This window comes from Caretta caretta, chromosome 1, assembly GCF_965140235.1.
Source record: "Caretta caretta isolate rCarCar2 chromosome 1, rCarCar1.hap1, whole genome shotgun sequence".
NCBI classification, from domain to species: domain Eukaryota; kingdom Metazoa; phylum Chordata; order Testudines; family Cheloniidae; genus Caretta; species Caretta caretta.
This window is the reverse complement of record NC_134206.1, coordinates 109,274,694-109,286,740: the sequence shown is the minus strand read 5'-3', so window position 1 is coordinate 109,286,740 and position 12,047 is coordinate 109,274,694. Positions and strand designations below refer to the sequence as shown.

At 47.1% G+C, this 12,047-nt stretch overlaps 1 long non-coding RNA gene across 1 annotated transcript; it reads left to right on the top strand.

The window, feature by feature from the left end:
- Positions 1-3,557: 3,557 nt before the first annotated feature.
- LOC125628604 (uncharacterized) lies at positions 3,558-11,747 on the top strand. Its single transcript, XR_007354258.1, has 3 exons — positions 3,558-3,645; positions 7,211-7,269; positions 11,560-11,747. It is a non-coding gene; the product is annotated as an uncharacterized LOC125628604 (long non-coding RNA).
- Positions 11,748-12,047: the final 300 nt, after the last annotated feature.

Below are 12,047 nucleotides of genomic sequence, written 5' to 3'. Positions count from 1 at the left end.
GGTTGTCACAAGGGTTTCTTTAACTCTCTACTCCTGGGGGAATTTTTGTGTTTGTCTGTATTGTTACAGACATAGTTGCTGACAGGTATTTTGAAATAAATTACCAAAATAATTGAAACTGGCATGATTATGTACTGCTATTTTGACAAATAAAATTTGCACAATTTAGCAGAATTTTAAAATATTTTGCGCAGAATTTTTAATTTTTTGGCACAGAGTGCCCCAAGGAGTAAGCTATCTCTCTTCATAAAGGGGCTTAATGCTTCTTCCATTTAGCCTGAAAGAAGGATGGTTAGCACACCTATTAGCTTTTACAAGGTCTGCAGATCAAAGGCCTGCTTGTTGGCGGCTATTAATACCCTTCAGCATAACAAAATTTAATCCTTCCTGCTGCTAAAGTATTTTATCAGATTTGCCAAATAAACATACACACTAGCTCAAACATTGGTCATATTTTAAATGATCTCACCCAGGATCTAATTCATTTGTTCAGTTATTAACTTGGTCCCAGCCATCAATTTTGCTCTAACATAACATAATCCCTTTACTGAAGCGGGAATCCTAATATGTGTTTTTGACATTAAGGCAGTTTAAGATCAAACTGGATATTCACTCACTTTGAATTGGGCCCACTTAAAAGGAGCCAGGTAAAAGCTAAGGTTCTTTGGGCCTTATCCTACAGCCACTGACTTCAATCAAACACTTTATCTTTCTCACTGTCTACCTGATTGATCAAAGGGAGTTTTTCTACTGAGATCAAAGAAAGCCCCTTTCTCTTTGTCTGGTTAAACTACTCTGCCTATGCTCAGTAGCCTGATTTGCAATCAAAGAATGCGTTTACTGTTAAATAATTTCAGATGACCAGTACTGACATCTTCATAACATTATTGCTGAAAACAAAGCAAGGAAAAGTGATGAAAAAAGATGTAGACAATCCAAATGTTAATTACTAACATATGTAGTACTAAGGATTTTGACTAGGAATATATTGCTACCAGATCAAGAAGTGTATTTCTACAGAAGATATACTTAGTGTAAGTTCATTGGCCGGGGAATAATGTCAGTTTAGTCTTTGAGATTTCACAGCCGTTCTGTTTAATAATTTGTATATTTTGAGCAGTGTAACTGAGAGCAGAGTTGTGCCCTTTCTGGTTGTTTTTCACAAGGATTGCCTGCACTGTTGACAGTTGAACTGTGTACTGATATTATATCTCATTTACTAATGAGAATATGTTAAATTGTTAAATCAAATCAGTATCAGGATTAAAACTGCTACTTTGAATAGTCCCTTACAATATGTTCTAACTACTTATGATAAACAATCTGTTTCATGTTCTATTTTGCTGTGATGCTGGGTGTACTTTTCCCAGGCCTGAAGAAGAGCTCTGTGTGGCTCAAAAGCTTGTCTCTCTCACAACAGACGATGGTCCAATAAAAGATATTACCTCACCCACCTTGTCTCTCTGCTATATGTCATACTCAGACAAGATAAACTTAATTAGTAACAATTGTTCTACTATGAATGTTGGTATTAGAAACCAGGGGTCATCCTTGGTTTACGTCCACAGAAGTAATTCAATTTACACCAGTAATGCATTGCACCAGAAGGGCTAAAGGATGAATGAGCGTGAAGACAGAACTACATTCTTCCCCACAAGAATGGTGCCTCCAATACTGGATTGAGGCACTTTGATTAGTGAGCATGGGAGAAACACGTGCTGCTGCCTGTGGCATATCTTTTACGGAGAGATTTAAGATTTCAGTCTCCTGGGTTGTTGATTTGTTATCTCTGTTGGGTAGTAATTGCACAAATATATACATATGGATATATTCTCTGTCATGAAGTATAACATAAATCTCTCTCTTCTCTTCCCCTTTTTAATCCAGTTTGGCTTTTTTAACCCATTCGTAGTCTTAAATCAAGTTTACTATTTGTCCTGTTTTGAGATGGACTCATCCAGAATCCATCTTTTAAAGTGTGCAAGAGTATGTCTACACAGCAAAGAAAAACCCACGGCTGGCCCACGCCAGCCAGCTTGGGCTCATGGACAGGGCCGTATTAATCTTTTGTGGGCCTGGCACCAAATATATTTGTGGGCCCCCATGGAGGCAATGTAGCATGGCATGGGGAGGTCAGTCCCCAGAGCGAGGGGCCAGCCAGGGGCAATAGGTCATGGCATGGCAGGGGCAGCCCCGCTCCGCCCAGCATAAGGGCACTATTTACAAACCAGCAGTTGCCAGACGCAGAGTGGCGCACCCGGCCCTGTGCTGCCAGCATGCCCCTTCCCCTCCGGGGGTGGGCCCATGCTGCGCCACACAGCCCCCCCGCCCAACATCCCCCCTACTCCCTATGCCCAGCCCCCCACAGATCCCTACACACAAATGCACAGCGCCCTGCACACCACCCCTGCCCACAGCTCCACCCCCCCCTGCACAGAACCCGCACTCCCGAGTGCCCCAACACACACAGCTCTTCCCCACCCCTTCACAGCCCACCACTCCTCCACGCCTTGCCTCCCGGCCACATTCACCAACCCTGCTGGGAGGCGACTGTCTGCTGGGATGAGCCGGCAGCACAACCAGGGATGGGAATCGCTCCGGCCCCTCGGGAGTGGCGCGATCAACCAGGCCAGGGCCTGCCCCTGCTGGGCTCCCTCAAGACACACCAGCCAAGCCCCCCAGCACTGTCCCTCCTCATAGCTGGCTGAGACTGGCCAGGCTTCTGCACCAGTCCCAAGCGGCTCAGCTCCGAGGGGACAGGCAGGGCCCCACAGGTGGTGGGAAGCAGAGACTGCCCACAGCTGGAGGTGCACAGGGGTCCGGCCAGGGGGCAGAGAGAAGCAGGGGGTGGGGCCAGGGGGCAGAGAGGAGCTCTTGGTCGGCCGGCGGGCAGGCCAACAGGAGCAAGTAGTGGGTGGGGGGAGCCAGTGGGGTCTCAGGGCGCAGTGCAAGCGGAGCAGGCCAGGGCCCCTTCTGAGCATGGACCCAGCTCCATGGAGCCACTGGCGCCATTGTAAACCTGGCCCTGCTCATGGGGCTCGGGTTGCGGGCCTGTTTCATTGCTATGTAGACTTCTGGGCTCAGGCTCAGAGCCCTCTCACCTCACAGGGTCCTAGAGCCCGGGCCCCAGCCTGAGCCTGAGCCCAGGAGTCTACACTGCAATGAAACAGCCCCGCAGCCCGAGCCTGAGTCAGCTAGCAAGGGCCAGCCACAGGTGTCTAGTTGCTGTGTAGACGTACCCAGCTAGACTTAGAGCTCTAGCTTCCTAGCCCCACGGAGCTAGGACTGCCTACCAGGAAAGCTGCTGAAGGGCCTTAGCCGCCTGGACCGTGTGGAGAGGATAGTGGGACCTTCTTTACTCTGTTTTCCCTTTTGGAGCCCAAGGTGTTCAGCCTGGGCTCCTCAGACACACAGAGTTTCTAGGAACCCAGATCCCCTTCATAGAGATTTATCTTTTGCCTTGCAGGGAACAGTGGGGTGAGCCCGGATTGTCTTGTGGCCTGCAGGATTATTTTTTGTTTCCCTTTTTTGTTTTGGGCTGCTGTTATGCTCAGAAGAGAAGGAGCTGTGTTTCTAGGACTTACTGCGGGAGGAACACATCCTGGACTCCAAACTGGCACTACAGTGATGTCTACATACAAGGAAGTATGTCTGGGATGAGAGAGGTTCCTAGGGTCAGATTAAAAAATTATGGGACCCTGTGCACTATAGTAATTGGGGCCCCCACCTTCCATAAACTAGATAGCAAAGTGCTCCTGCTCCAAACATACCCCACCCCACACACAGACCCCTGAATGCCCCTCTCTTCCCACCCCACACACAGACTCCCAAATACCACTCGTAACCCACCCATACATCAGCCCACACAGACCTCTGAATGCCTCTCCCACCCCACCCCTCTCCATACACAGACCTCCAAATGCCTGTCCAACACCCTCTCCCAGCCCTGCTAATCCTGACAGCCCCCGCACATACCAGCAGCCCTCATATACATCCCACGCATCTCACCCCACCATCCTCAGCTCCCAACATCCCAACTCCAGTATCCCCAGAATCCCCTATTCCCCACGCAGCCCTCACAACTCACCCCACTGTCCCTGACATCCTTCATTACCCCCACAACTCACCCCATCTCCCCCAACATCCTCCACTTGCCCCTAACCCAGGGGCAGCCAACTTGTGGCTCCGGAGCTGCATGCGGCTCTTCAGAAGATAATACGACTCCTGCTAGGAGCCAACTTTGGGGGGGAAATGGAGGATGCTCAGCACCAACCAGCAGCCCTATCAGAATCTCCGACCTGAACTGTGACATTGAATCGCAATTGCACTTGCAACTTCAGCAGTGTGAGTATCTGAGCATTGCTTTGGATGAGTCGTGCCATGCACAGGATAAACCTTATTATCAGTATTTGTCTGCACTGTGTCTGACGACTGTGTTGTAAGGGACGAACTCCTTGATATTGTGTCACTAAAGGACAGAACTTGTGGACGAGATTTAAAGGCAGCACTGATGTTGGTAGTTACAAAAAACCACTTGCTTTTACAGAAGCTCACTGCCATTGCAATGGACGGGGCTCCATCCAGGAGGGGATTTGCGAATGGATTAGTAGGGCTTTGTAAGTCTGACGAGAGCTTTCCCGAATTTTGGACATTTCACTGTATTATTCATCAGGAGCAACTGGTATCAAAAATCTCAAATTTCATCACGTCATGAAACCTGTTTTTCACATTGTGAAATTCATTCTCTCAAATGCACTCAATCACAGACAATTTCAAAATCTAATTGAAGAACTGGATGAAGACGACTCCCCTGCCAATTTGCCATTTCACTGTACACTTTGATGGCTCTCAAGAGGTAAAGTTATTTCCTGTTTTTTTTTGAGCTCCTGGAACCAGTAAAATTGTTTATGAGGAGAAGCACAGAATACACCCTGAGCTTACAGAACCTGGATGGGTTCTAGACTTGGCATTTCTTGCAGACATGCTGCTACATTTGGATAAACTAACATGGACTTACAAGGAGAATTCCAGTTGCTGTCTGATCTAGTGCAAGGTGTATTTGCATTCATGAACAAACTGCAGTTGTTTCACAGACAAATGCTTGACGGAGAGCTGACATACTTTCCCTCAATGTCACAACTTCAAGCCAGTTCAAAAGAAGATGCAACAGAACCCCTAAAATGGAGCACAACTAGGTATGTGAGCATGATTAAAAATCTTAAGGACAGTTTTGAGGAAAGATTCCAAGATTTGCAGCAGAAAAGACCTCAAATCAGATTTCGGATTGACCCTTTTAGTACTGAAGTCAATTGTCTGAAGCCCCCTTTAGTCACTGATGAAGCAACATCCCAGATGGAAATAATAGAACTTTTGGAATATGACAGACTGAAATCTGTTCAGAAGACAGAGGGGACCCTTACTTTCTGGAAATCTGTACCAAAGGATAAATACCCCAACATCAAAGGTGCAGTCCTAAAATTAATCTCGATGTTTGCCTCGACCTATCTTTGTGAGTCTGTTTTCTCGACACTCAAACATGTGAAATCCAAGCATCGATCCATTTTGATAGATAGCCACTTAAGAGAACTGCTGCATGTGAACACAACTGATCACAAACCAAACTTCATGGGAATTGTTGAAAGTAAAGATTGCCAGAAGTCCCACTAAGTAAAAGATTAAGTTGTTATTATCGTTAACTATACTTTATAAATGTATAATAAATACACATTATCAACTTATATAATGATTATGTGTGGGCATATTATACACACACACATATATATAATCATTACATATTACTATGACTCTTTGGCAATGTACATTGGTAACTTCTGGCTCTCTCTCAGGCTCAGGTTGGCCACCCCTGCCCTAACTCCTCACCCTGCAACACTCCCCACTCACCCCATAGCCCACCAATGACTCATCTCCAGCCCTCATCCCCTGCTTTGAGGCCCTTCCTGGCCACTCACCAGCATCCCCTTGGCTCAGTGCTCCTGTCCCAGGCTAGGGCGGCTCCTCCTGATCCTGGCCTCCCAGCTCTGCTCTCTCTGCTCTCACACAGCCCACACTGCCTAGGTTTGGCCCCTCCATCATGGCCGTGCCAAATTTGAGCAAGTGGCACTGCTACACATCACCACTCAGTTTACCCCTCCCTCCCCCTGAGATGGGGGCCCTGTGCAAATGCACAACATGCACATTGGTTAATCCAGACCTGGAGGTGTTTACCCTCACCCCAATGGGGTGCCCTAGAGGTATTACCAGTGGTGAGCTGGAGCCGGTTCACACCGGTTCACACGAACCGGTTGTTAAATTTTGAAGCCGGTTTAGAACCGGTTGTTAAAGGGGTGGGGAAGCTCAGGCGAGATGGAAAGGATGGGGCCCGCGGGACCATCCTGTCTGTCCCGCCTGAGCTCTCGGCTGGGGAGGCTCCCATGTGAATTCTTACTGACCTGGCGGCACTCCGAGCCTTCGGCGGCACTTCAGCGGCGGGTCCTTCATTGCCACCGAAGACCCGGAGGGACTGAAGGACGTGCTGCCAAAGTGCCGTCGAAGACCCGGAGCGAGTGAAGGAACCAGTTCTTGAGCTTCTGGCAACTCATCACTGGGTATAACCTATGATATACCTTTATACCAGTGGTCCCCAAACTTTTCAGGGTCACACTCACATCTCTATTACCCCTGTCTGCTGCCCTACCCTTCCCCCCCCAAGCCGGGGCTGGGAACGGGGTCCCAATTCTGGAGGGGGATGGGGACAGGGGTAAGGGGGCCAAGGCTGGGGCCACAGCTGGGGGTGGGCAGGGCCGGGAGTGGAGCCTCAGCCAAGGACCAAGGCTGGGGGCCGAGGCTGAGGCTGGGGTCCAGGGCCCCCTGCCGGCACAAGGTCGGCAGCTGGGTGGTGCTCCCTTTACACCCCCTGTGGGGGTTGACTTGGGCCCCACCTGTGCCCCTCCAAACCTTCCACCACACACCCCTGGGGGGCATGCCCCACAGTTTGGGGACCTCTGCTTTATACCAATATAACTGCATCTACCCTAGAGGGATTGTGCCATTTTAACTATAATGGTATAGTTAGAGCAGTACAACTTTCTAGTGTAGCCAAGAATCTAATGGCCAATTAATTAATTTAGCCCCAGGTTTTCTACAGAGTAATTCTGAATAAACAAACTTTCATGAATACATTTCAATGTTCTGTCCTTTTGTATTGCTAAAGGTTCCAGGTAACACCTTTTCCAGAATGACATTATCATGTAAATGAAGAGTCATCTTCTGGTAAGTCATTTGCCTAATGAGTAGTTCGCTTGTGTAAGGGAGGCATTATAGGTATAAAGATCAAGGACAGGATTTTTGAATGAGGTGGGATAATGGGAAGCAGGAGTGTTAAAGGAAGATCCCCAGAACTAGCAACGCTGCTGTACTTATTACACTGAGGTGGATGTGGGCAAAAACAGAGAGGTAGAGTGAGCAAGGACCACTGAGAATACTTCTGGAATCAACAAGTCAGCTTCATCCACCTTAAATCTTTTTGTCTAGCATATATTGCATTGGATGCTTCAGCAAATAGCATATGTTGATAGTTTATTACTATTTGTGACTGGCTCATTAGTATGATGACATAGTCTTTTATGTGAAGCCTGAGTGACGAGCAGTTTTTTTTTAAAATTGCCTCATCATGAAGCTATAGAAGGACAGGGTGTTGCTTTGGTCCCAGAAGTGGCTCCTTAAGGATTAAAAAAGACAATGAAAAACAAATAAAAATGTTAGAACTTGCATGCATATTGTGACAAAGTTCCTCCTCTGCCTCAGTGGGTCCTGCGCTTATTGGCGGATTTGCTTGCCTCAGAGATTCACGGCAGCCCTCAGTTTGGCCACTCTTGCTAGTGGCTCAAACCTGGCATCCACTCAGCTAACCTCATCACTGGCCAGCATGGAGGAAATGGAGAACAATCCCCGCAGTCTCCGTGTCCCACCTAGTGGGTCGGGGACAGGGCAGATCCCTTTCCAATTTAGACCTTCCCTTCTGGTGTTTCTCACAGACCAGGTTAACTCTTCCTGTGTCCGATCAGGAGTTGGGGGCTGGGGGGGAACCCAGGCACACCCTCTACACCGGGTTCCAACCCAGGGCCCTGTGGATAGCAGCTGTCCACAATGTCCCCTGTATCAGCTGCGTGACAGCTACAACTCCCTGGGCTACTTCCCCATTGCCTTCCCCCCAGCACGTTCTTTATCCTCACTGCAGGATCTTCCTCCTGAAGCTTGATCATGCTTGAACTCTTCACTCCTCCAGCAGCACGCCTTCTCACTCCCTGCTCCTGGTGAAACCCCCTACTAACTGATGGGAGGTCCTTTTTAAACCAGGTGTCCTGATTAACCTGCCTGCCATAATTGAATATAGAAAGTTCTTAATTGGCTCCAGGTGTCTTGATTAGCTTGCCTGTCTTAATTGGTTCTGGCAGACTCCTGATTGTTCTAGGGCAGCCCCTGCTCTGGTCACTCAGGGAACAGAAAACTGTTCATCCAGTGGCCAATATATTTGCCTTCTACCAGACTCCTGTATCCCACTAGTCTGGGTCTGTCACAATATCTAAAAGGATATTTCTGGTGGAGTAAGGTCCTCACGGCATGTCCAGCCATGTTCCATCATGTTGAATTTGGCCCATAACGTGACTCTGGTTACAGAGAATTCATGGCGTAACCCTAGGTTATTACGTGTACCATGTTTCTTAGGAAAAAAAATCTTTTTGATTAGTTTATTCCCTATTTTCTCCTTTTAAGTCTCCTTTGCCTGCTTTACAGGCTTCTTTTTACTGAAGGTTTTGGAGGCCAATGAATCTGCTCCAATGCTACCCTAGTCCAATGGTTTATTCCAGTGACTGGTTGCTGACATATTCCAGGAAGCCGCATCATCACACAGTTCTAGCAGAAGGTGTTTGGGAGGCTCTGTGCCCTAGTTCTGATGGACCCCCCATTCCCCAATTCTGCAAATGCACATTGGCTAATCATTTAATTTAAAGGAAGCAAAATACATTGAAGGATGATTTTTCTTAGCTCAGCTTTTTAAATGTAAACGAGAAGGTTCTGCATTGGCATGTGGAAAGATATGAAAGTTAAGGACATAAATTCAAATCAAGTGTCCATTGTTTGAGAAATTCAGAGGTGGCTGGCTTATTATGAAGTGTTAATTCAGTCTGTGTAAACAGCTTCTGGCAGTATAAGCAAAACTTGTATTATTAAGTTCATCTAAGGTAACTTTATTATAGAAGGAAGTAAAAATGGCCCTTTAATATAAAAATCTGCCCCAGAGAATGGGAGTGGTGAGAAAAGGAACCACTGACTCCATTCAGAAATCTTACCAGTTCTCAATAGTTTATTTTGAGGGGCTGATCCAGGGACAGTTTAAAGAATTGTCAGCCCAGAGCAGGGGCCTTGCTATGCATGAGATCAAGATTAGCCAGAGTATGGTCTCAAAGCAGCTATATTTCTTCCCATCCCCAGCAACCGCTTTCATTCTTGGAGCCAGAATTTTTCCCTATATATTCTGACAAAGCATTTGGAGTAGGGTGGGTCATATTGAGGGTATGTATGGGAAGACATAAGATTATTTGGGGGCCTCATAGACCCGAAGCAGGTTTGGTTATAGTAAAGACGTGGGAACCAACACCTCACAAAGGAAGAGGAGTAGGCGACCTGGCACTTTTCTTAAATTTCGCAGATTACCTTTTGAGAATACTTTATCATTAGTGGCCCATTGACCCCAGAACAACACTTTCTAGCTGCGTGGTTCAAAGACGTTTATATGTGGGCTACAACACCAGCCACAGAAGCTGTTCCCTTTCGAAACAGTTCTCTTCTGCACTAGTCTGTTGTGAAAGATGGCAGAAACCTTAGGAAAGTTAAATTTAGGACCTAAAAGTAATAGTGACTTCTTATGATTCCTACAATATGGAATACAGATGTTATAAGTGAGATTAATACATGCAGCAACTCACAGTCATTGAAGTTTAAACACTAAACACATTCTTATCATTCTAATACCTATTTTAACAATACTAACACAAAGGTGAGCCAGACTGATTCCAGCTATGTATTTGTCAATATTCAATTGAGGCATGGGGACCTTGGCATTAGCTGGCATCTGGTCTGCCAGCATTACAATTATTATGACAGATATTATGAAATATTGGGCAGGTTTTAGCTTATTCCTAGCTGTTGCTTCATTTATGGACAGATGCTGTGCCATTGTACTTGTGTACCATCCCATCTCCTCCTCCCTCTTGCTACCACGGTGCTTCAAATGGCAGACAAGTGGGGGAGGGGGGAGCAGCAGCTTACAGGGGCTGAACGCAGTAGCTTTTTTTAATGGAAAAACATTAATGCAAAAGTTGAATATTTGTGGCCTCATCTCGGAGAAAATGTAATTTGTTGTTGTAACACAATCCTTAAAGGCACTTCTATCCAATACCCCTGCTTGCGAAGTCGCCCTCTCATTAGTGCAGAATCTGGCTTATTGCTGATCTTACTTGGTCCACTCCTGGAGAGAGTAGTAAAATAGAATTATTCACCTAATAAAAATTCCAGACAGTCTGTGAGATTCATTGGTAAGGGAAGCCTCCATCTGCCACTGCTTTAACTTGCAATCCCTGTCCAGGCACTTATCAATTCATCTGTCACAAGACACAGAAAGATTTCCATTGCATACACAGAAGATCTCCCTGAGGTCTAGAATAATGGGTCCTTCTTTCATTCTCGTATCTGAAGCGGCATGACATCTTGTAAGGTGGCAGCAGCCTGAAAAGTGTTTAGTATAATCACCATTTCTGCTCTGTCTCCCAGGACCTGCACCCCTCCCCGCTTTTCTCAAAAAGAAATTTTTGGGAGAGTTGAAAGGTAAATGAACTCATCATTAAGGCTATGATTTTGTCCCTCCCACGCCTGCGGCAGCCAGGAGTTGCAAGGTACCCCCAGAGCGCTGAGACACTCTGGGCAGTGGGGATACCCCACAGTGCCTGGCTGCCACAGGTCGCAGGGCCCCTGAGAGCTCCGAGCTGCTGTGGGTGGCACGGGGACCCCACAGCTCAATGCTGCTGCGATCAGCAGGGGGCTCTGAGCCAAGGAGCTCCCAGGCGTTGCAGGCGGTGGAGACCCACCCGGAGCTCCGAGCCATCACAGGCGGGGGGGACACCCAGAGTTCCGAGCCATGGGTGGTGGGGGCTCCTAGAGCTCTGAGCCAGGGCCCTCACCGCTGCGCAGCCGCCGCAGGCAGTGTAGGGACTCCAGAGCTCCTCATTTTGTCACAGATATTTTTAGTAAGTCAGGGACAGGTCAAGGGCTTCTGTGAATTTTTCTTTATTGCCCGTGACCTGTCCATGACTTTTACTAAAAAATTCTATGATGAAATCTTAGCCTTACTCATCATCTCTTTCCCTGGGAAAATTTGGTGGCCAAGAGACTCAGCAAAGATAAAGGCATTCTCTGGATATAGATTCTGATATATTTTATTTGTGGCTGTGCACAATGAGGGATTCAAGGGCACTCACAAACTTTTCTCCATCTCTCTGTCAGGACTAAGTACAACAGTATCAGACTCACTGAGGGAAGGAAGGGCACCTAAGAGGTCATTTATTGTCAGTGAAAGCCTTCAGAATTTGAGGTCAAAGCAACAGAGGATCAGAGATGCATGGAGGTGCATAAGGACTCCTCCAGGTGACTGGAAAAGCACAAGAAGTCTGAGGAGAACTGAAGAAAGGAGGACAAGGAGATGGAGGAGAAGCTGCAGGCTAGCATCTCATGCATGATCATGAGATGAAGGAGTGAGACATGGCATTTCAGAGGACATTATTTGGGCTCATGAGCCATGAGGGCAAATCCATAGTGTGCATAAGCACCATGACTCTACTTCAGTGTTGCCATGTCCTACAGCCTATGAACCCAATGCCTGAAGGAACCAATCAATGAGCCATGGAACCTCAGACCATCATCAGATCTGTGCACTCTACACCTGTTCCAATTCAGGGGAAAGAGAACAGATAAACTAATGTTTAGTTTTCTTA